Source organism: Procambarus clarkii, chromosome 31 (genome assembly GCF_040958095.1).
Source record: "Procambarus clarkii isolate CNS0578487 chromosome 31, FALCON_Pclarkii_2.0, whole genome shotgun sequence".
Lineage (NCBI taxonomy): Eukaryota > Metazoa > Arthropoda > Malacostraca > Decapoda > Cambaridae > Procambarus > Procambarus clarkii.
In genome coordinates, this window is record NC_091180.1 from 22,760,893 (window position 1) to 22,786,998 (window position 26,106).

The 26,106-nt window shown below is 47.0% G+C and overlaps 1 protein-coding gene across 4 annotated transcripts in view; it reads left to right on the forward strand.

The window, feature by feature from the left end:
• The window catches only part of LOC123758729 (glutamate receptor ionotropic, delta-2), an 84,368-nt gene that overhangs the window by 37,686 nt on the left and 20,576 nt on the right, over positions 1-26,106 (forward strand). For all 4 annotated transcript variants that reach the window (XM_069334536.1, XM_069334535.1, XM_069334533.1 and 1 more), the window contains exon 4: positions 6,266-6,372. The gene's annotated coding sequence lies outside the window, so the exon portion shown is untranslated. The remainder of the gene's footprint in view (positions 1-6,265; positions 6,373-26,106) is intronic.

The following is a 26,106-nucleotide window of genomic DNA, read 5'->3' on the forward strand; positions in this document are numbered from 1 at the left end:
CCTATAGATCCCGATGGGCGCAAAAGACGTCAATATTACGTCGTTTGCTTTATTTTATTTTTTGACTAAGACCGCATTTTTAACGGATTGGTTGACTGCGTTAAAAAATGTAGCTTATTAGGCTAGAGGACAGGTGGGCTGGGCGGGCGGGGCTAGTTTTGTAACTCGAACTGTGGGATGAGGGGGAAGGGGGGTCACAACCCATTCTCGACTCCATTACATTACACGTCCATTACATCCAGCGGTCGACCCCACAGACGCATTCGTAAATTTTTGCATGCTGTTCATTCAAAACGGGAATGTTCTCAAATATAAATTAATATTATAAAATATTAGCATATTTTGCATATTTAGGTTAGGGGTTTAGGTTCTGTTGGCGATTATTTGTAGTACGTGGATGAAACATTAACAGCGTTGTGGTTCGAACAAAATGCGTCAGTGAAGCTCTTGTTCCGGAAGTGTTCGAATGAAATCAGTTAGTCGTGTGTAAACCCTTTTTCATTCATAAACACCTGGGGGGTTTGGCGAGTGGATGGAATCACTTTTGGGTCTTTGTTTGGAGGACGGGCTGACTGTCTCCAACCCGTCCTCGACTCAAGTCCATTAAATCCAGCGGTCGCCTCCACAGACGCATTCATAAATTTTAACATGCTGTTCATTCAAAACAAGAATTTTCTCAAGTATAAATTAATATTATAATAGCATATTGTGCATATATAGGCATAGATTAGGTTAGGTGTTTAGGTTCTGTTGGCGATTATTTGTATTTGTAGTACGTGGGTGAAGCATTTATAGCGTTGTGGTTCGAACAAAACTCGTCAGTGAAGCACTTGTTCCGGAAGTGTTCGAACGAAATCAGTTGAGTCGTGTGTAAACCGCTTTTCATTCATAAACAGGGGGTTTGGCGGGTGGATGGAATCACTTTTGGGTCTTTGTTTGGAGGACAGGCTGCTGTCTCAGCTCATGACATCCGAGCACTTTCGGAACAAGTGCTTCACTCACGTCCTCTGTTCGAACCACAACGCTGTAAATGCTTCACCCACGTACTACAAATAATCTCCAACAGAACCTAAACACCTAACCTAACCAGTGCCTAACTATACAGTGTAGAACTTTAATCTATAATATGAAAGTCTTTCTTTTTATCTATGTCCAAAATTGGAGGCCAGTCACTTAGGGCAGCATTCGAGGAGGTTGAATGTGTTAATATTTTCAATTATAAATTCCGTCCTAAGACATTTTCCTAGTCAGTTGAGTGCGGTGTGTGGCTAACGTGGAGCTTTTAATGTTATAATATATTTTCTTAGACTCGTACAGTTGTTTCAGTGCTTCTTAATATATTTTCTCAGAAAGGGGGAGATGGTGGATGTATAGGTGATAGATGGATGGATATAGATGGATGAATGGATAGATAAAAGGATGGATCTATCCATCCACAAGTATACTCTAATCCAGGACTAAAGTAAACTCAGTATTTCTTCACCAAGAAGGGGGTCCATAGCCGAAGCTACCCAATGATACCCAAAGCCGGCCAAAGCCTCCTTAAATTACACAAGAATAAATTTAACATTTGCTTGCCGTTGGTCCGTAATGTTGAATGTGGGGGGGGGGGGGGGGGGGGCGGGGGAGTACATTTTTCTCTGAATTAAACTAAAGTTATAAGGAAATAAGACCCAAGTTGGGTTGAGGGTCTGGTGGAGTGTAGGGCCCTCACTAACGTCTTATTTCGTTATATTTCCTTGTAAGACGATGTGTGTCAGGCCTTGAGCACCAGTATTATAGCGAGCACCTGGGCTATGGTTCCTCTTTGTTGACACGGATGAACAAGGCTCTGCGGACGTAGTTTTGGGTAATTCTGTGTAATTCTATGGAGCAACGAGGATCTGTTGACGCCTCCTTTCCCCCCTTTCTAACCAAGAACTACCTCTTCCCCTCCCCTCTCCCTCCCCCTCTCGGCCACCAAACAGATGGATGTGCTTATGCACTTCCTCTATAATTACGTTACTTAGTTCCTTGTCATCCCATCTCCTCACCCCATCCCTCTCCCTCCCATAACCCCCTTCCCCCTCTCTCATCAATCGTCCCCCTCCCCCCTCCAATAACACCACCTCTTCCTCCTCCTCGCCTTTGGATTCCAAAGGGGCCACCAACGAGGGCGCCACGGTAATGTCCTCTCTACCGACAAATAAGACGCAGATCACGGTAGCCGACATGTGCGAGTTTGTGTTGAGACCACATGACGTGTCCCACCTTATGGCCTCTGGTGTATAGCACACTGATGCCCCCCGCTACAACAGGAGCCTCACTTTGTGAGTGTGGTACAGCGGCTACGTTCTCGACTCACAGCTCAGGACTCCGGGTTCGATCCCCAGGCGGGACAAAATTAGTTGGGCAAGTGAACAAATCCACAAGGGCCGTGACGAGGATTCGAACCTGCGTCTAGGAGCATCCCAGACGCTGTCTTAATCGACACTAAGGCAGCGTCTGGGAGGCTCCTGGACACAGGTTCGAATCCTCGTCACGGCCCTTGTGGATTTGTTCATATGATGCATCACGTTAGTGTGATCTGTGTGTAGTGTAGTTGGGCAAGTTTCGTTTCACCTGATGATGCACCTTATCACTTAGCAGTAAATAGGTACCCGGGAGTTGGACAACTACTCGCTTAGTTTCGTCTTGGACAGGATTCCTGTCCAAGACAAAAGGAATTAGTCTCATTTGATAATCTCGCATATGGAGAGGCAGCGAAGCGTATCTGTCAGATACAAACATACGGGAGAGGGCTGGGGGCAGACACAAGCACGAAGGTGATTGGGCACAGATGTTAAACACCCTCCCAGCAAGCATTAGAAATATTGCTGGAACGAAGGTGGAGGTATTAAAGAGGCACTTGGACAGGTTCTTGTAAGACGAGCCGGACCAACCAGGCTGTAGTGGATATGTGGGCCTGCGGGCCGCTCCAAGCAACAGTCTGTTGGACCAAGTTATCACGAGTCGAGCCTGGCCTCAGACCGGGCTTGAGGAGTAGACGAACTCTCGAAATCCTCTCCAGGTATGCTCCAGGCAGATGCAGATACAGAGGCCCGATGTGATGAAGGTGCAACATACTAATTAACAATGAATAAACAAGAGTGAAGTTAGCCACCAGGTGGCCGTAAGCAGCGGGTGGCCGTAAGCAGCGGGTGGCCGCATGCAGCAGGTGGCCGCATGCAGCAGGTGACCGCAAGCAGCGGGTGGCCGTAAGCACTATTCCCAACCACCAGACGACAACAAGACTCCCATCATTCGGCTACGAACAGCTGAGCTAAATGTGTATGTAAAAGTGTTAGAGATGCAGTATTGCCACCAGTATGGTAGAGAGCAGGCGGCGGTGGTGGTGGGGGGAGGTGAAGTGCGTAGCGGACTTGGCTGACATCTCTACGAATACCACACCGAGTTTGGTGCTTGCTGCGCTAAGGATAGCACCCGTGTTATGCTCCCGCTAATTTTAGCACCATGGCTAAGCCCAGTATAATTATATAATGCTTCTTTTATTAGGATATAAATATTAATGTGTTGTTCTCTGATTCAGGATTGTTATGACAGATGTATCAGGCTGTGTTTTTATTCTCTCTCTCTCTCTATTATATATTTATATATATAATATATATTGTATATACAAACGAACATTTCCATTTTTATTTATATAGATGTGTCAGACCACGGAGGAAGAATTAAAACAGGAATTTCCTTAAGTATTTTCATATATCAATACATGATCAGAAGGAATTCCTTCTGAACATGTATTGATTTACGAAAGTATTTTTATTTTTTCATATTTTCATTTTTTTTAACTGTCTTATATTTCAGTGATGGGAACATCAGATCACTTGATGTTCCCAATTTTCTGATGGGAACATCAGAACATTTGGGAAGGCATCGAACGAGGGAGTGGGGAATGGTGGGGATGACGAGGGGACGGAAGTGAGAGATGGTGGGGAGGACGAGGGGACAAGGGAGGGGGTAATGGTGGGGGAAGGACGAGGGGACGGGGGAATGAAGAATAGTGGGAAGGACAAAGGGACAGGGGAGTGGGGCATGGTGGGAAGGAAAAGGTGATGGTGGAGTGGGGAATGATCGGGAGGACGAGGGGGACGGTGAAGTGGGGAATGATCGGGAGGACGAGGGGGACGGTGGAGTGGGGAATAGTTGGGAGGCCGTTTAAACATTTAAAACATTTAAAAATACTTTGATAGAAAAATGAAATTAAACAAAGTATCCAGGCTTGGCTTTAATTCAAAGTGTGCAAAACAAATAAGATGAACAATCAAATTTACGTTACGTTAATGTGCAAAATAAAATATGGTGCGGGAATACTGTGAGCAAAACTGAATAGTTGTGTTATCACATCGGGGTATGTCAACAGGTCTACTCATCACAGCACTCAGGAGTAATCTGAATCTTAGTGGATTGATTGATTGATGAAGATTAAGCCATCCAAGAGGTGGCACGGGCATGAATAGCCCGTAAGTGGTGGCCCTTTGGAGCCATTACCAGTATCAAGAGCTGATACTGGAGATCTGTGGAGGCGCGACTGCACCCTGCGTGACGAGAGATGTCTCCCGGACCAAGTGGTGACCAGATGGTGATCTTAGTGGGCTAGGCAGCCCAATATATACACGATGACGGCCGTCACCCGGGCCGTGCAGATGACGCTGGTGACCTTCTTTAACTATTAACCGACTCTCTTGAACTGCTTGTTTGAGATGGCGTGAGCTCCCAGCGATCCAGGTGCGAGGTGGGGTGACGGGCAGTGGTGAAGGGGGAGACTGGTAGTACTGTCTAGACGTCTGGAAGTAGTAGTAGTTGTTGCTGCAGTACTTTAATATATAGACGTGGTATGGGTAGAATAGGTGATGATGGAGGAGGCCGAATCTCTTCCTAAAGATTTTACGGTGACAGTATCAACTGCTCAACTGAGAGTTGACATCTTGGGCAAGTACACTTCAGTCCCCCCTTATGGTGCCAAACTTCATTAACGACCACGTGTAAGCAAATTAACAGTTAAAAATAATCTATCAAATTACCTCTAATAAAATTCGTCCCAAACATGAATAAGGAATATTTCTATCACAAAAGCCCTTCCCATAATACATGAATAGTTAACTGAAAAGTAAACACACATCTGTCCCTTTTTAAATGCAATTGTAAACTTGGCAGAACCGCCCTCTTAATTCTGTGTGAGAAAGTACTCAGTCAGTCCGGCTCTTAACTGTTAAAGGTTAGTAACATATTAAACAAGGTTATAGCCTTCACCTTATTCATCACTAACTCTTAAATAACGTGAATAACATTTACATATGAATTTACAACTGACACCTAGCATGCAGATGAGACATTATATTTGTATTATATATATTTTATTATTTTATAGTATATAATACTCTTGTTATATTTTAAATGTCATTGTCTGGTACAGTGCTATTCTCTCCAAAGTAAATGTACACATTTCTGTCAAGATTTATATGTAATGTATTATCTGCAAATTCCCCTATGGAAGATATAAATATACGAAACTGCAGAATATTCAAATTAAAACATTACCCTAATCTCCTGTTTAATTTATATATGGGAGCTATCATTATTTCTCTCTCTCCCATTTGCATAAATACAATATTGAATTTGTATACAGCATGTCACCTTAGCAACGTCTTTAATAAATCACTGTTATATGCAAAATATGTATCGAAATTTTGCAGGCTATTGTGATGAGATGGATACATCAAAGCCCAGGCCATAAGTGATCATATAACCACTCCTCCACCGTCACTCATCTCGTCTTTTTCCAAATTTATTAAGCTTGTACATTCTAGTTTCCATTGCATGCCTCTCCTTCCTTTGTATACACCTCTACATCTTCGTGCACAGCAGCTGGCACACACATCAGGCGACACCTCTCTTCTCTGTTCCTGCCGACTCTGTAACCTCACTCATGTCTGTAGCAGCATCCCGCTCCATTACTCTTCCGGCTCATCTCCCAAGTCACTCCATGTCTGCGCCTCCACGTGATTCTCATTAGCGACTAAGCTCTTCTTCCTTTGCAGCTGTTCTATTTCCATCCATGCCAATCTTATAATCTCTCCCCCTCCCTCCTCGCCCCTTTTTCCCTATATCAACATTTATCCACTAATCTGTTCGTCTTTATCAACATTTATCGCTTTATCTCTCCTGCTGCCTCCCCAGGTCCTCAGCAGCATTAATTTATACATTTTTCTCCTTCCGCTTTCAGAAGCCAGTGTTGCCATCCTGTGATGTACTTCGCAGAATGTGTGATTTATACTAAGAAATCCTTCCCGGGGATCAACACTCCTACTAATTTTCACGCGGTCTCAGCAGGTAAATAATTCCCCATTGGAAATAAAGTTTTCGGCACACTGTGGATTATGTAGATGCTTTTTAGTGTAAAGTATGAAAATTTAGACAAATATGAACAATGTTTTTGGCCAAACATGCGGTACATGGTTTTCACAAGAGGGTTATGGAGACCAAGAGCGTTGCCCATCTTCTCGAGCACTGGGTAATGTTGGCCTACATCCTCGCTTGTCAGCTGGTACTCTAGGTGTGAGGCCAGCTGACAGTTATGTCTGCGTCCTGTACATGTTAGGACGTATGCAAGTGTAAGCTGGGTGTTGATTATTGGACAAGTGTTGACAGCCGAAATATGTTCTATCTCTCTTGTCTAATCCCCTATTGTATATAGGAGATTAGACTCTGCCTTTAGTATAGACCGACGTGTGAAAACTACTCTTGCTCTCCGAGACTGTTGCTTCCAGGAAATGCAGCCTTTACGATTTAAACAAAATGTTGCTCGAAACGCTTCCTGATACAGTAACAAGAGTACCCTCTCGGGTAACTACAAGATGTCATCAACATACCTAGGGTAGATATGTTAGGTTTAAGGTCCATGTCAACAAGGACGTTCTCGTCAATGGTTCCCGTATAGAAGTTACAAGTGGAACACTGAGAGGGTAATTGATGGCGTCACCATGTACTCAATCATAAGACCATCAGGGCTCGGGAAAGGATGGCTCTTTGGTTAACTTGAAACAATTAAATCATCCCTCGTCTATTTCTTGGCAGTTTGTTCCATATTTATAACTGCATTTGGGAGACGACATCGATCCCGGAAAACTTCTTCGAGGCAATCGTTCTTCCTGTTAAGAAACCCAGTACCCAAAGCACTTGATCCAAAGATTTTCGCCCTATTGATCTGATGATTTGCATCTGTAAAAGATTTGAACATATAGTTATTATATGGCTTGTATGGTTTTTACAACATTATCTTTGTGTGTGTCAATTTGGTTTTCGCAAATATCACAGCACGACTGGCATCTTATGCTACGAATGCCTCCATTGTAGCTATTCCTTTTGACCAGGAAAAGTCTTACGACACTACCTCATAAGACGATAGTTTAGCCCAACCTCATTCTTTTGACCTTCATTGCAATCTCCCACTTTTCTTCAAAGCTTCCTCTCTTCAAACACTTAAGAGTGCAACTTGGTATTGCTTTGTTTCTTGACTATTTACAACAATATGAAAGTGTTCCCCAGGTTAGTTCCTTAGGCAATACTTTTTCCTGGTTGCCCTTAATGATCTTTCCTTCATTCACTGGAGTATTTTCGGCCGCTTATGTTGATCTCGCTGTCTGCCCTCGCAGTGACGATTTCTTTTATCCAATGCCGACTTGCTATCGGTAGTGCGTCGTCCCAGTCATGGCTTCAACTTCTCAACAACTTGTGCTATGACTTTTACTCTGAAGCATGCCATTCCTCTCTTGTCGCTCCGTGGAAATCTCCTTCCATAGAAGGATATTGCTAAACTCAGGAAATTAAGCTTTGTCGCCCGCTAGTCTTGGATACCCCATCTCTCTCTCACCACCGCAATGAATTCTCTTAGGTTCTCATCTTACTTGTCTCATACCTCCTGGGGAGCTGATACACGTACTGTTTGCTTCTCTTTTGTGCTATCTGAACTAGACTATGGCTGCCCTGCCTACTCCTCTGCTTCTCCCTCGACCCTTCATCGCCTCGATTATTTGCATCATGCGGGGTTATGCCTGGGCTCTTGTGTCTTTCGTTCACTTCCTGTCCAGAACGTTTATGTTGAAACTGTCGTTCCATCTCTTCAGAATCGTGGCAATCGTTACCGCCTTCAATACTTGACTCAGTGCCAACACCACCACCATTTCCGCCTATGCCTTGATCTGACAACTGTTCCTCTTGAGAGCCTTGTCTCCTCTCACGCCCTTGTTTACTACAGAGTTGTCCCAGTTGTAATATTCTTTCTCTGTGCACACAGTCGTACGCCTGTTGAGTGTCGAGGTTTTCACGGTGATCGCAAGTCTTGCTGCGCTACTGGCCCTCGAGGTCACTTGTCCCGATGGTACATTCGATACCTTTGATGTCGCTCGTCTCTCTTTGTTCTCATATTTGCGTCACGAGTAATATTTAGCGCTTCTTGAAAATCCTGCGACACGGATGGTACTACATACTCTCCTGGCTTGGTGTCTTCTTTTGATAATTACTTAATAAACATCGACGTGAATTGGTTAGGAAATTGCCTAGATTGTTTCACTCTGGTTAGGCTAATCACTTCAAACTTGACCTGAAAGGGCCAGGAGGAGCTGGGACACCGGTGACAGCTGGAGATAGACGAGGTGGAGAGAGCGCACCTTGGGTGGTAGTCACGAGCAAGTGGGACGGTCTGTTAGGGCAACATCATTGATGCCAAATCAATACGCAGTTCCAGTATTAAACACGAAGAGAAGCACGAGGAATAAAAGTGATTGAAGTACCAGACCAGGTACTAAAACCTGGTCAATTAATTCTGGTCTGGGCGGAGCAACTTAACTAATGGTAGACGCGGCAAGCAGTTTAGGCGAGAATATGGAGTGAGGGCAGGCGAGTCTCAATGCATGAGAACACGCCTCAGTCCTCTCTCACACACAGATCCTCCGCTACACCAAATTGATGGTTTATATAAAATACACACCAATAATCCTTAGTGGCAGGTGCCCGGACACAGCCATTATTGCCAGGGGCCCAATACCTTAGAGCAGCTTGGGGAGGCAGGTGGGTATAAATATTCATGATTAGTGTTCACCACGCCTGGCCTCATATTCTTCATGGGTCTCATCCCTTCTCTTCTTAGAACGAATATACCACCACGAAGAGGTCACAAGGTGTCACGGGGGGTTCAGAAGGTGTCACGGGGCGCCACAAGGTGTCACGGGGGTCACCAGGTGTCACATAGTACTCTCGCCTTGGGCTCCATCTTCTCATTGAGAGTGTAACAACGCAGTCATCAACATGTTTGCTCTTGGAGTCCCCGAGGCCAGTCACCCTCGACAGGTGAAAGTGGTAACTCCAGATGCATCCGGCGAGAGGTGACTCACTACGGTAGAGGTGGCTCCCAGTCATTGATGGCTGAGCAGTATGAATGTGTGGTGAGGTGGTTGAGTAAGCGGGTGCAGGCCAGTTAGCATGGTGAATGACTGGCTCAGCTTGTCCATTCAGAGCAAGACATCCCGCGGACCTCTGGCTCGTGGCCGTGCTCGTGTTAGTCAAAGTATTTCCAACAGATGTCAGTTTTGTGTGCACGCATTACTTACTCAAGTTTAATTTTTAGCTCCAAATTACGGCATGTGTACGGCAGTGGCAGCTGTGTTGCTGCAGGTCTTCACAGTAACAGTGTTGTGTTAGGCTTTGTAACGTCACTTCCATAATGTCCGATACTACACTACTACGTGGGTAGATTTTCCTCTGACATTTCTTAAAGTGAAGACAATTATCCCTATTTCCACTTATACATATCGTTTCTCCCTCTTATTCCAAAGTGCCCAATCGGTCCCACAAAAGGTTCCTCTGCCTACACACTAGCTCTATCAAAATATTGTTTGAACCGATTATTCTGAACAGATTAAGGCAGCGTCTGGGATGCTCTCGGACGCAGGTTCGAATCCTCGCCATGGCCCTTGTGGATTTGTTCGATTATTCTGAATTTGCCAGCAGGCCAATCCTTGCCTAGCTGTACACACTGGTGGGCCAACATTACAGTAGTCTGGAACACACGGGGTCAGAAGGGGTCACGGGGGTTACAAGGGTGAGATGGACAACTTGTAATTAGGTAAGTCACCCCTTGTGTGTTTTTTGGATATATATATTCAACAGTTGTTACATTCTTGCACAGCCACTAGTACGCGTAGCGTTTCGGGTAAGTCCTTAATCCTATGGTCCCTGGAATACGATCCCCGCGAAGAATCTTTTTTACAACCAAGTACCCATTTTACTGTGAGCTAAACAGAGGCTACAGTTAAGGATTTGTGCCCAGTAAATCCTCCCCGGCCAGGATACGAACCCATGACAAAGCGCTCGTGGAACGCCAGGCGAGTGTCTTACCACTACACCACGGAGAGACTTCTGCATTGTCGTGAATTTCATTCTCAGCTGGTCTACGTCTGGTCGTGGAGTGGTCCCTACCTGTAGCTGGTCTACGTCTGGTCGTGGAGTGGTCCCTACCTGTAGCTGGTCTACGTCTGGTCGTGGAGTGGTCCCTACCTGTAGCTGGTCTACGTCTGGTCGTGGAGTGGTCCCTACCTGTAGCTGGTCAACGTCTGGTCGTGGAGTGGTCCCTACCTGTAGCTGGTCTACGTCTGGTCGTGGAGTGGTCCCTACCTGTAGCTGGTCTACGTCTGGTCGTGGAGTGGTCCCTACCTGTAGCTGGTCTACGTCTGGTCGTGGAGTGGTCCCTACCTGTAGCTGGTCTACGTCTGGTCGTGGAGTGGTCCCTACCTGTAGCTGGTCAACGTCTGGTCGTGGAGTGGTCCCTACCTGTAGCTGGTCAACGTCTGGTCGTGGAGTGGTCCCTACCTGTGGACCAGACGTAGATCTGGTCCAGAGCCAAGACCAGCTGGGCGTGTGGTCCCTGGCTGTGGCGGTGACCGCAACAATAAACCCGCGGGACGGCTTACATGACCCGTCTTTACGAGAGTGTTCTCTGATTTATGCAACGTGTTGCAACCATGATTTAATTTCTGACTTTTATAACGAACTTGGAACAATTTGTGGAACTCCTTTGAATTTCGTTTTATATGTTTATCTTTTGTTAAACATTAACTAGACTGAATTCCGTAAGTTTACAAGTAAAAAAAAAATTGTTTTAATTCTGAATGTCTGTATTGAATATATACATATGTAATGAAGGAATTTAACAGAGCCAGCCGAATCTAACATAGCCTAACCTAGACTAATTTGACGCTGCCGGGCCTGAGTCTAGCCAAAACTAATATATCCTAAAGTAAGTGTATGAGGTTTTTGACACTCAGGATATGAGCATTTTGTACGATTTGACCATGAGTGGTACGGTCAAATCGTACACAAGATGGGTCAGCTTGGGTTAGTTTAGTTTAGTTTAGGTTGGGTTAGGTTGAGTTGAGTTTTCAAATCCGTTTGGGAGGATCGTGTTGCGTGCGATGCGCCTTGTTTCTGGACTCCGGCTACACCACAAATCATGGTTTAATTCTGGCACAATTGTGCAGTATTATCTGTTGAGAGGCGGAAGGAATGACACTGGCCAGGGAGACGACGAGTGGTTTAGGTGTGTGTGTCCCTGGCTTCCTGCACCACCTGGCCAAGCTAGTTAATTTACCTGTGCTTAGTGTCTACTGTACTGTTTACGAGGCCTTGACAAGTATGCGTGCACGACTCTCATTTGTTACCCACTCTACATTATTATTATTATTTATTATTATTATTATTATTATTACTGATAATACACACACAGGGTGAGAAGAGTCAGAAAGACAGTACAAAATGACATGATAAATAAATCGAGCTTCTCGAGTTGCAGTTCCCGCAGCCTTTCCTCGTAACTCATGCCTCTTAGTTCTGGGACTAGCCTAGTGGCATACCTCTGAACTTTTTCCAGCTTTGTCTTGTACTTGACAAGGTACGGGCTCCATGCTGGGGCCGCATACTCAAGGATTGGTCTTACATATGTGGTATACAAGGTTATGAATGATTTTTTACACAGGTTCCTGAAGGCAGTTCTGATGTTAGCCAGCCTCGCATACGCTGCAAATGTTATTCTTTTGATGTGGGCTTCAGGAGACAGGGTTGGTGTGATATCAACTCCTAGATTCTTCTCTCTGTCCGTTTCATGAAGGACTTCGTCTCCCATTTGGTATCCTGTGCCTGGCCTCCTGTTTCCACTGCCTAGTTTAATTATCTTACATTTACTCGGGTTGAACTTTAGTAGCCATTTGTTCGACCATTCATTCATTCAGTCTGTCTAGGTCATCTTTTAGCCTCATACTATCTTCCTCCGTCTTAATCCTCCTCATAATTTTCGCATCATCAGCAAACAATGAGAGGAATGATTCTATACCCTCTGATAGATCATTTACATATATAAGAAACAGTGTAGGTCCAAGGACTGAACCCTGCGGGACTCCACTGGTTACGTCTCTGCAATCTGAGACCTCACCCCTCACAGTGACTCGCTATCTTCTGTTGCTTAGGTACTTTGATACATCCAATTAAGTACCTTCCCTTTCACTTCAGTCTGCATCACCAGCTTTCGCACCAGTCTCTGGTGTGGCACTGTGTCAAAGGCTTTCTGGCAATTCAAAAATATGCAGTCTGCCCACCCCTCTTTCTTGCCGAGTTTTTCACCCTAATGCCCCTGTTACCTAGCAGTAAATAAGTACCTGGGAGTTAGTTGTCACGGGCTGCTTCCTGGTGTGTGTGTGTGTGTGTGTGTGTGTGTGTGTGTGTGTGTGTGTGTGTGTGTGTGTGTGTGTGTGTGTGTGTGTGTGTGTGTGTGGTGTAAAAAAAAAATGGTAGTAGCAATTGATTGACAGTTGAGAGGCGGGCCGAAAGAGCAGAGCTCAACCCCCGCAAGCACAACTAGGTTAATATACACACACACACACACACACACACACACACACACACACACACACACACACACACACACACACACACACACACACACACACACACACACACACACTTTCTATACATTGTAAAATAAATTGGAATTCCAAAAGAGATACAGTGCCAGGTGTTGTTGTTTTAAGATTCGCTTACCTAAGGTGGGGGGGGGGGGTCGGGGGAGACAGATGTTGGGGTGTGAGAGAAGGGGGGGGTATAGGAGGCTGTTGTGATGAGGGGGGAAGGGGGGGGGGAGGAATGCAGGTGGAGGGGAAGGAAGAGGGGCGGAGCGGGAAAAGCTAGCGTGGGAGGAGGCTAGATAAAACCAACTTCCTTGAATGAAACCTGACGAGGTATGAAACCACGTCAGGCGGGTAGCGGAGGAATGAGGATGAGAGGGGGGTGCTGGAGGGGGTGTGGAGGGGGTATTGGAGGAGAGAGAAGGTAGGGAGGGGGTGGTGAGGGGTGTGAGGGAGCTGGGGGCATGGACCTTACCCTGCAGCCAAGCCCTTACTCACAGTCTGTACCCTGCTTGTATGCTCACTTGAGTTAACTTCAGTCTTGAGCTGTGTTCAGGACTAAAGTATACTGACTGGTTGGGCAGTAGGCTCATGTGGTGGTCTTGAGCCCACCACCTCCAGCGGTGGCGAGGTCTTGAGCCCACCACTTAACTGTCCACTTACGAAACCTTTACATTTTTCATCAATCATAGCGGGTCAGTTTACATATTAAACAGTTTATGAACTGAGAATAACAATAATAACCTAAGTGCGCCAAGTGCTTCACTATCCTGATCAACTTGGACGTTAAAAGTATACATGTTAAGGATACTTTCCTATACTTTCGTATGTCCCCTTTACCCACCCTCCTTCTTATGTAGGTCTGATATTAGCTGTCTTTCTGTTGTCTGGTAGTTCTCACTTTCTAGTGAAGCATTGAAAGGTGTTTGCTCAGAGCTTAAGGTGTGTGTGTGTGTGTGTGTGTGTTAAATATTTGTATTTACTATTTGCATCTGCAGAATTGAACTATTAGCTCTTGGACCCCACCTTTTATAACCAATTTATAATACAGGAAAAAATGTCTTGCATATATTTCTCTAACACACGCACACATGTAATGAAGCTTTTGCTAGAGTTGGATGTAACATAGGCTATAGGCTCGGATGGAATCTCACCATGGATACTGAAGGAAGGAGCAGAAGCACTGTGCCTGCCACTCTCCATGGTGTATTGCAAATCACTGGTAACAGGTGAACGGCCATAAATTTGGAAGACGGCTAATTTAGTCCCAATATACAAGGGGGATAGACAGGAGGCACTGAACTACAGGCCAGTGTCCCTAACCTGCATACCATGCAAGTTAATGGAGAAGATTGTGCGAAAAAAGCTTGTGAAACATCTGGAGCGAATAAACTTTTGTAACACAACATCAGCTTTGGTTCAGGGATGCCAAGTCCTGCCTCACAGGATTAATTGAATTCTATGACCAAGCAACAAAAATCAGGCGAGGAGGAGTTGGTGGGCAGACAGCATATTTGTGGATTGCCAGAAAGACTTTGACACAGTACCACACAAGAGACTAGTGCACAAGCTGGAGATGCAGGCAGGAGTGAAAGGGAAGGTACTCCATTTGATAAGGGAGCACCTAAGTAACAGAAGACAACGAGTCACTGTGAGGGGGGGGGGGAGGTCTCGGATTGGCGAGACGTCACCAGTATAGTCCCACAGGGATCAGTTCTTGGACCTATCCTGTTTTTGATATACGTAAATGATCTCCCAGAGGGAATAGACTCGTTCTTCTCGCTGTTTGGTGATGCAAAAATTATGAGGAGGATTAAGACAGATGATCAGGTATATAAAGGATATCTGATCAACCAGGCTGTGATTCGTACGTCAGGCTGCGAGCAGCCGCGACCAACAGCCTGGTTGACAAGACCAGCAACCAATTGGCCTGGTTGACGACCGGACAGCGGGGACGCTAAGCCCCGGAAGCACCTCAAGGTAACCTCAAGGTAAGGAGGAAGATAGTATGAGGCTACAAGATGACCTAGACAAACTGAATGAATGGTCCAACAAATGGCTACTAAAAGTTCAATCCAATTAAATGTAAGGTAATGAAAATAGGCAGTGCAAACAGGAGGCCAGACACAGGATACCGAATGGGAGATGAAGTCCTTCGTGAAACGGATAGAGAGAAAGATCTAGGAGTTGATATCACACCAAACCTGTCTCCTGAAGCCCACATCAAAAGAATAACATCTGTGGCGTATGCGAGGCTGGCTAACATTAGAACAGCCTTCAGGAACCTGTGTAAGGAATCATTCAGAACCTTGTATACCACATATGTAAGACCAATCGTGGAGTATGCGGCCCCAGCATGGAGCCCGTACCTTGTCAAGCAGAAGATGAAGCTGGACAAAGTTCAGAGGTATGCCACTAAGCTAGTCCCAGAACTAAGAGGCATGAGTTAAGAGGAAAGGCTGCGTGAAATGCACCTCACGTCGCTGGAAGACAAGAGCTCTGGGAGACATGATCACTACCTACAAAATTTTCAGAGGAATTGACAGGGTAGATAAAGATAAACTGTTTAACACGGGTGGTACGAGGACACAGGTGGAAACAGAGTACCCAAATGAGCCACAGGGACGTTAGGAAGAACTTTTTCAGTGTCAGAGTAGTTAACAGGTGGAATGCATTAGGCAGTGATGTGGTGGAGGCTGACTCCATACACCGTTTCAAATGTAGATATGATAGAGCCCAGTAGGCTCAGGAACCTGTACACCAGTTGATTGACAGCTAAGAGGCGGGACCAAAGAGCCAGAGTTCAACCCCCTCAAGTACTACTAGATAAGTACACCCCCAGGAAGCAGCCCGTAACAGCTGTCTAACCCCCAGGTACCTATTTACTGCTAGGTGAACTGGGCATCAGAGTGAAAAATTCTGCCCATTTGTTTCCGCCATCGCCTGGAATCGATCGATCCCCAGTCTTTAGGATTACGAAACCCGAACGCTGTCCACTCAGCTACCAGGGCCCCTGTGTGTGTGTGTGTGTGTGTGGGGGGGGGGGGGATTCAGGCATGTATGCATTGATCCTTCTCTCATAAGAGAAATGTAAGCTATGTGCTGGCTTTTCTGTCAACTCTCATTTTAATCCCAGGAAGCTGGCGTTTCTTCAGATCCGTCAGGAGGCACACGGACCCCACCAACTGTTACCCCGTCACCCACCTCACCTCTCTTCCCCCCCCCCTCCTCACCTCTCTTCCCCCCCCCCCCCTCACCTCTCTTCCCTCCCCCCTCACCTCTCTTCCCCCCCCCCCTCACCTCTCTTCCCCCCCCCTCACCTCTCTCCCCCCCCCTCACCTCTCTCCCCCCCCCCCTCACCTCTCTCCCCCCCCCTCACCTCTCTCCCCCCACTACCCCGCTCATTCTCCCACCCCCACAAGTGGTGTCCGAGGGGAGGCCGCCACCTACGACACATTTAACAATGACTGCAGGTTAAATTTAACACATGATTAAGCTCCACGAGCTAAAACTGCCTTTGGGTAACGTCTCCTCCCCTCCCCCCCCCCCACTCATGTGACTGGGCGCCCACAAGAATACTTGGCGGGTGAGGGTGGTGGGAGGGGGAGTGAGGTACAGCAATGAAGGCTTTGTACCAGTTTCAGGTGGCCAACGGCCCCTCTTCCCCCCCTCTCTCCTCTCTCTCACTCTCACTCTCACACTCTCACTCACACTCACACTCTCACACTCACTCCCCCCAACCAACTAACTAGGATAGAGTGGCAAAAGACGAAAGAGTCATTGAGAAAATAAATAATAGGTTTAGGAGGCCTCATGATAAAGGAAAATGTCACCGACTTTCAGAGGAAAGGCAAATATGAGACAAGAATTATCCCCTTAAGGGTAATATTTAATGGAGTGAAACAAATGACGGAAGTGCTTAAGCATGTCAGGATACGGCAGAATGATGGGAAACGTTGGTCATTAAACGAGACCTCTCAAAGGAAGACAGAGAAAAGTTAAAACTGAACCTCGAAGCAAAACGTCTAAATGGAAATAGAAATGACAAAGAAATAAATTATTTTTGTTATACAAGGTGATAGGAACTGGAAAGCCCGTGAATTGGAACATTTAAAACAAACCAACAAAATCATTAGGGAAAGGGGCAATAAAAACCAAAGGAAGAGGAGGAACACTTTCCTGAAGATTGTATATACCAACATGGATGGAGTGAGACAAAGAATACTGGAACTTAAACATATCATTTAGCTTAAGGTCCCAGATAGTGATGCTCTTAACAGAGATGATACATAAAGACAATATTTTAAATGAGATCATATTCCCAAGGAACTACTCAATTTGAGTAGTAGAATGTGCAACTGAGCTCAGCATTCCACTGCAATTAATATTCCAGACATCTGTGTGTACCAGGAAACTTTGCCAATTTCCATATATCTGCTAACATAGCACCAATCTATAGAAATGATAGTCGAGAGAAACCTCCAAATTATAGACCCCGTATCATTAACAAGCGTGGTAGTAAAAACACTAGAAAAAAGTTAAACTCAAATGGGTTGAACACCTAGAGAGTAATTACATAATAATTGACACAATATGCAGACGAGGAGTCACAATAACGTGGCTGAAATATGTTGACCAAACCACACACTAGAAGGTGAAGGGACGACGACGTTTCGGTCCATCCTGGACCATTCTCAAGTCGATTGTGAGAGTGGTCCAGGACAGACTAAAACCTCGTCGTCCCTTCACTTTCTAGTGTGTGGTTTGGCCAACAGGCAATATGGTTATCGAACAGGAAGATCTTGTGTAACAAATCTACTTAGCTTTTATGATAGAGCCTCAGAGATTCTACAGGAGAGAGAGCTGGTTGGGTTGACCGAGTTTGTGGAATTAAAAAAAGGCTTTTGACTGTCTCACACAAGTAGATGTTTTAGAAACTAGAACATGCTGAAGGGGTGAGATGGGAAACTTCTGACATGAATGAAAATTTTCTAACAGACGAGGGTAGTAATCAGAGACAATGTATCTGACTGGAGGAGTGTTACTAGCGGAGTACCACAGGGTTCAGTTCTTGCACCAGTATTGTTCACCGTCTACATAAACGATCTACCAGAAGGAACACAGAATTATAAGAGTCCCGCGCGCTGTCCACTCAGCTACCAGGCCCCCAGTGTGTGTGTGTCGGGTGGTTGGTGTTGCAGCAAGGAGAGAGGCGGCTGCGGCTTGATCTCCTATATGGAAAGAGAGGAATATGAATAAGCATGAGACACACAGGAAGATATGTGTTAGCTAAATAAGTCTTGAACTTTATAAACGAGTGTTTATTTTCTCTCCCGAGTAGTGTATAAAATAGCCCTGGCAGGGAGTGAGGGAGGGCGGGAGGAAATCTCTGCCCGGCGCCCATTCTCATCTGGAACTCTCCACAGAGCGAAACCCAATGACACTGCCGTCAGTGACGGGTGGGCGAGACGAAGATGGCGGGTGTGTTTACCATTATTCATGTTGGCTTTCGGGGTCTCGAGCGTGTGTGTGTGTGTGTGTGCTTCTGGTGGCACATTAACTGGTGGTGGGTTGTAGAAGGAGTACACTGTTGAGTCCCGGGCAGAAGCCCCGGGTGTGGGGAGTGTGGCTGAGGACAAGAAGTGGCAGACAAAAAGAGACGATCCCGGCTGAAACAGTTGCCGCCGCCGCCTCCTCCTCCCTAAGTGTAGCGTTGTTTACATGTGATGGCGAGAGAGAGACTCGCCTCAACACACACATTTCTGAACGCTGAAGTATATTTATAGACTTGAGACTTTTATACCTCGAGTCTTATTAATGCTGAGCTGGAGATAATGGTCTTCCCGGAATTCTGTTTATATTCTCCGGTGGATGTGACGTTTATGGTCTTGACTTTGACCATCCTTTATGTATTTGAGGGTATTGTGGATATATATAGACGGACATTCGTTCTTATACTGTGTATATATATATATATATATATATATATATATATATATATATATATATATATATATATATATATATATATATATATATATATATATATACTAGAGGGGGGGTTACGGGGGGGCTTGGGATCGTCTGTATCTTCACCCCCCCATTTCCTCCTCTTTCTTTCCCCTCACCCCCCCCCCTAGCCCGCCCCTATTCCATCCCATTTCCCCTCTTTTCACACCAACTCCATATCCTTCCTGTTTCCTCTCTTTTCCCAGGATTTGTATCCGTCTCTCTCCCTCTTTCCCTTCTCTTTTCACTCCACTCTCCTCTTCCATTATTTCACCTCCCTCTCCCCTCATCACCCCCCCTTGTCCTACCTCTTCCATTATCATCTACCCCCCCCTTGTCCCCCTCATCTTCCCCCATGTCCCCCTCATCTTCCCCCATGTCCCCCCCTGGGCGTGCAGCCCCAGGCACCCCCTGGCCTCCCACCGTTGTGTGCAACACTACTAAATATTTGTGCGAAGAGAGGCGGGTGTTTGAGGCGAGGTAAGGAATGTGTAATACTGGCGGGTGGGGGAGGAGCTGTAGCACCTGCAGCTAAACTGCCTACACGCGCACCTCTCTTACACAGATTTGAGCTTCAGCTCTTGAGATCTGCCTCTCATGCTCTCTTCTGTCAGCTGGTGGACTAGAACCACTGAGTCCCGCTTTATTACATTCTTCTACTAATTTGGCACTGAAGAAATGCTTTTAGATGTTCCTGCGGCTCAGTTGGGTGCTTAGTTTTAATGTGTGCCCTCACATGTGTCCCATCCGTGTCGGAAACCTTATTGTATGTACTTAGTCATACTTGTGAGGGATTAACTACGGCCCTCCAGTCTCGCCTCTCAACCCTCGGGTAAGAACGTAATTATCAAAAGGCAGCAGCATGGCCCCAGTTCTGACCCGGCAGCAAGCCGGATCAGTGTCGTGGGTTCAAAAGGCGCTAAACATGACAAGAGAATTCCAATACGAGAACATCAAAAGTATAAAGCGAAGGATATCAAAGGCATCAGACTCGCCAAGGATTATGTCGAGGGACATTAGGAAAGCAAGAGATATGATCATCCTGGAAATCTGGACAGTCGACATGAAGCAGCACGACTGTAAGAGAGAGAATACAGTTTAAACAAGGAGCAGGGCGACGCTCCATTAAGTGCCCGCGAGTTAAGCGTGTATGACCCACACGTACCCAGCCAAAGCCGTTTCCCACCGTCTATTAAGGTGGTAGGAGGAAGGCCGAGGGGGTAGATTACCATTAAGAGGTCGCAGTTTGCTACCTATAATCGCAGATCAACGAGCCTGTCACCGCTCGCGGATTGAGGAATGCATGGCTGGGTAGAAATCAGAATAAGGAATGCCTTTTTTTGGAAATAGTACAAGTGTGCACAGCCTCCTTAGCGGCAGCGTCCGAACGCTCCTTTAAGGCAACACCAATATGGCGGGAACCCAGTAAAACTCGACTGTCTTAAATCTGCTAGAGAGATCTAAACCCTCAAGCAACTTGGTGTACAGATTCCAGAACCTGTTGAACTCTATCATATACACATTTGAAACTCAGCATTGAGTCGGCCTCCACCACTTCACATCTTATTGAATTCCTTGTATTCCGTATTATGTGATAGACCAGCTTGTGTCCACCCGCGCCCATGTGTTCGTGTACAACCATAATGTACAGCGTCCGTGTCTTTCCTATTTACCAGAGCATTTGCATGTAGTGATCAGCTCAGGAAGTAGCCTGGAGACACACGTTTGGTCTTTCTTCAGCCTCGGTGTTTCTTGAGGTAAAGACTCTACGCATATTTGAGAATTAGTCGTACTTGTGTGTTATGTACAAGGCCTGAATGTCCTCGTAGTCTGACTTTTAAAGGCAATTCTAATGATGATAAATCTTGCATAAACGGGTATCTTTTCTCTCCGATTCCAGGAGAGTTTCTGCTCCCATTGTGTACTTTGTGTCCGACCTCCTCTCATCTCCCATTCACATTACTGTGCACGAGATACAGTTGAACTTAAGTAGCCACTTATTGTAACTACACTCCCAGGGCCGCCAGGGGCTACACGCCCAGGAGAGCCAAGGAGGCAGTAGCCCTTTCCTGGGGCATTGGGCTGCCATGGTGGAGCATCCTGTTATCTGTCTAGGTGTTGTTGAAGTATTGTATATGGTGGTGAGGTGTTACTGGAGCGCTTTGCAGTCTCCACCTGCCTCCCCGTGCAGTGTGCATGTATTGCGTCATCTGCAAATGTTGACATTGCAAGATTCGGCCCATCAACGTCCCCGACCTGTCTACCTCTGCTATTTATTACTGAACTATCTATTCTAGGTCTTAGAGCAGGTGTAGTGCAGATGTAGTGGTGGCCAATGAGCTCGTCGCCCTAACACACTCGGGACATGGACGTCCTGTTTAAAGCCTCCTGGGAAAGGCGGGAATCAGTGTTTGCGAAAACCAACTCTGGGGGACTAAATTCGAAGGGCTTCTTCCAGTCCTCCAGAGATCACACGCGTGGAAGGATCTGGAACTCTCGTGCCTTCCTGCAGACGTCGTGGCCTCCTATACCACCCCAACCTCATGCCCCTTCTACTCCTAGCCCCCCCCCCTTTCCACCTCTTTAAACCCGCCTTTTTGTAATAAAGATGGAGAGTCGACTGACAAAGGTGCTGCGGCCCACCTGCCACACGGGCGCCCCGCCGCCCTCACCCCACGGGAACACCGACCGTAACAACCACTGAGACTGGCCACTCGTGCATTTATGTCTGCAGGTCGTGTACGCATCATAGGGCTATTCCGCCGCCGAAAATGGGGTCGTTCATCCCATCTACTAGCGGAAGAATATGACTCCAAGGAGCACTTATGAGATAGAGGGGAAGTACAGGAGCCCGCCAGCGACACCCAGAGGGGAGGTGGCGGTGCTCCAAGCCGTCCATCATGCCAGGGGGCGCCGCGCCACGCACTATTAATCAAGACTTAATATTACCGCCGCGGGGCGTGTAGGATGTGTAAGTCGCCTCTGTACCACCCTGGGGTACACTGTCCCCCTCTCTTCCTCCTGGACACCATCACACAGGTGATGGAGGTTTGGGCATGGAGCCCTCTGCTGCTCCGTTACTCCCTCTCTCTGTCCTGTGTGTGGGGACGAAGGTCACTAAGTCGGAGTGCACTTCTCCCCAGGCTCGCTGCCTCAACTGCGGTAAGGCCCACCCTACCTTCTCCCGCGCGTGTATACACTACAAGCTTCAGGCAGCCGTCCTCAACCTGAAGCACCAGGAACGTTTCTTTTCCTGAAGTGAGGCGCCAAGTTCGCTGGCTCCCGCCTTATGCTAACTTCTCTTATGCTCGCGTGTTGCGCTCTTCCTCTCCTCGTCCTTCCCGCCTTCCTCAGTCTCACAATCATTTCTGGGTCTTACACCCAGACACACCCACCGCCGCCGCCTCTGTTCCTTTACGTTCTGTCCCGGAGGGTCCCTCTCCTGTCTCTCTGTCTGGGGTTCTCCTTTCTTTCTTTCCAATCTGTCGTGTCTCCTGTGTCTTCTTCCTCGTCTCCCTCAGATCATCCTTCCCATCCTTCTCCGCCTCTAAGCTCTCCCGCCGCCTGTCAGTGCGGGCTGATGTCCATCTCCCAACGGCCGTCGTGTTTGCTCTCGTTCTGCTTCTGTTGAGACGCTAGAATCTGTTTCCCAGTACATTATTGCTGGGACGCCTGTCTCTTTGAGTCAGAAGCGTAAACCTGGCTCCTCTCCTCCCTCCTCCCCGGCGGGTAAGAAGGCTTCGCTTTCTTCCTCGCCCCCCTGCCTCTGACTCTCTTGCTACGTCCCCTCCTGTTTCGGTGGTTCCGACCCCTGTTCCTGCTATGGAAGTCTCTTAGGCCATCTCTTCTCTCTGTTGGTGCCTTTGCTGAGGTGCACTCCCTGCTTTCTGCCCCTCCTGCTGCTGTCCTTGACCCTCGGTTGTCCCCCCCCCCTCTTCCTCATCCAGACCCTGCTCGTCCGCCCCTGATCGGTCCTCCAGCTCCCTTCCCGCCTTCTTTACTCAGTTTACCCATGCCCCCTAACCCTGACTTTGCTGACCCTGATTCTGCGCTTCTTTAACGTGCTGTGTTCCCTTTTCACCTTTGTTTCTTCGTTGTTCTCTGTTGCTGTCCTTCCTCTTCTCGTCGATGTCTATTCTTCAGTGGTACGTTAGTGGTTATTACACCAATTTCCTTGAACTCCAACTTCTGCTTTCACGATTTTCGCCCCCTTTGTGTCTGTCTCCAGGAGCCGATGCTTGGTGCTCGTCCTGGTCACTTTCGTGGCTATTCTTTTCTCTCCACTCCTTCCCCCCCCCCCTTCCCTAGCTGTTGCTCCTAACTCTTCCGCTCTCTTGATTCGCTCTGATGTTCCCTTTGTCCCCTTACTTTTTCCTTCCCCTCTCCATTGTTCTGCTGCTCGTATCTTTGTGAGGAAATGGTACACGGTTTGTTCCATACGTGTGAACATTTCGTCTATGTCCACTCTGTCAATTCCCATAAGTATTATATATGTTTATTTTTTCTATAAATTTTTCCTTGTTTTCTAGTGTCGTAAGGTTCAGTTCCCTCAGGCTCTCTTCATCCCTGGAAACTCTGGGATGAACCTTATCGCAAACTTCTGAACTTTTTCCAATTTCTTGTGTGTTTCTTCAGGTGGCTGCTCCATGATGGGGGCGGCATATTCTAAGACTGGCCTCACGTAGGCAGTATAGAGCGCCCTAAATGCCTCCATACTTAGGTTTCTGAATGTTCTAACTCTTGCCAGTGTAGAGTACGCTGCTGTCGTTATCCAATTTATATATGCGCCTCAGGAGTTAGATTAGGTGTTACGTCCACGCCCAGGTCACTTTCTCGAGTCGTCACAGGTAGGCAGTTCCCCTTCATTGTGTACTGTCCCTTTGGTCTCCTGTTACTTAATCCCATTTCCATATCTTTACATTTGCTCGTGTTGAACTCCAGTGGCCATTTCTCTGACCATCTCTGCAACCTGTTCAAGTCCTCTTGGAGGACCCTACAATCCTCATCTGTCACAGCTCTTCTCATCAACTTTGCATCATCCGCAAACATCGACATGTAGGATTCTACTCCTGTAAACATGTTAACGTATATTAGAAATAGAATTGGTCCCAGCATCGATCCTTGAGGTACTCCACTCGTTTCTGTTCGCCAGTCCGACGTCGCGTAGTTTGGTGGGGTGTGTGGGGGGCATGAAGAGAATGTGTAGTGGGAGGAAAGTGTAATGGAGAGAGAGAGAGAGGGGGGGGAGGTAGGGGGGGGAGGTGGGGGGGGGAGGTTGGGGGGGAGGTAGGGGGGGGAGGTGGGGGGGGGGGCAGGTTGGTGGGTGATAATGTTAGCGCGTGACACAGCCTAGTAGTCACTTCCTCCAGCAGCACGTCTCCTTCACACACCATTTCTCACGTGTATTGAGGCAACCTCTTCGCTGCCTCACATTCTCTCGTCTTCAAATACTGTTTATTAAACAAAAAAGGAAAGTTTAAGCTATATGACCGTTTCTAAGATGCTTCGAGAGGTCGCACAAGCTTCCAGTGAGAATCTTAGAGAAAATGGCAGAACAATTATTTACTGAAATTGATGCGCTTGATGTTACTTAGAAGTTGAGAGTTGAGAATGTCCCAGACCACCACCACCACCGCCGCCACACGGGGAGTTAGCGAGCCTTGAGAAGTGACGTAATAACCGTGGTCACCCTTGGGTATGAATGAAGCCACGTGGGTGGGTGCTGGGGGGTGGGGGGGGGGGGGGTAGACGACCCCAGGGGGTCCACCTGAGAGAAGTGGTCAGCGCTGCAGCCCGTCCTCGTGAACCAGGAATAACTTGTGTGTTTTATTAACACATTTGGGTCCATGTACATTTGTACAGCTGTCCTAGACTTTATGAAGGGGAGTACAGGGTGTGTTAAACAGGTAGCTACGTGATGCTAAAAATGGCCATCATCACACGGGATGTTAGTCATACAGAGGCACGTGATCAGTAGTCACGACTGGCACATGTTCCTTAACCCGACCTTCAGTCCTCACCTGTTTATGAATGAACCACTTTACACGACTCGCAAATGATGACGTTTGAACAGTTCTTCAGTAGTGGACATCTTCAAGAGGAAACTAGATTGTTTCCTCCAAGGAGTGCCGGACCAACCGGGCTGTGGTGGGAATGTGGGCCTGCGGGCCGCTCCAAGCAACAGCCTGGTGGACCAAACTCTCACAAGTCAAGTCTGGCCTCGGGCCGGGCTTGGGGAGTAGAAGAACTCCCAGAACCCCATCAACCAGGTATCAACCAGTAGTACTAATACACAGAAATAATACTCGGTAACCCATAAGAAACTTCAGTTTGTTTGAAAGTGTAATGCAAACTGTGTACTCGCTTAGTTGTGCTTGTGGGGGTTGAGCTCTGGCTCTTTGGTCCCGCCTCTCAGCTGTCAATCAACTAATGTACAGGTTCCTGAGCCTACTGGGCTCTATCATACCTACACTTGAAGCTATGTATGGAGTCAGCCTCCACCACATCACTGCCTAATGCATTCCATTTGTTAACTACTGACACTGAAAAAAATTGTCTCTGTGGGTCATTTGGGTACTCAGTTTCCACCTGTGTCCCCTTGTTCGTGTCCCACCCGTGCTAAATAGTTCGTCTTTATCCACTCTGTCAATTCCTCTGAGACTTTTGTAGGTGGTGATCATCTCGCCCCTTACTCTTGTCTTCCAGGGACGTGAGGTTTAGTACCAGTAGCCTTTCGTCGTAGCTCATACCTCTCAGTTCTGGGACTAGACTGGTGGCATTCCTCTGAATCTTCTCTGTTTGTCTTTGTGTGTGTGTGTGTGTATGTATGTATGTATTCACCTAGTTGTTCTTGCAGGGGTTGAGCTCTGCTCTTAAAGTCCGCCTCTCAACTGTTAATCAACTGTTTCTACTACTACTTTTTTCACACACACACACACACACACACACACCAGGAAGCAGCCCGTGACAACTGACTAACTCCCAGGTACCTATTTTACTGCTAGGTAGCAGGGGCATAGTGAAAGACACTCTGCCCATCGTTTCTCGCCGGCGCCCGGAATCGAACCCGGGACCACAGGATCACGTGTGCAGCGTGCTGTCCGCTCGG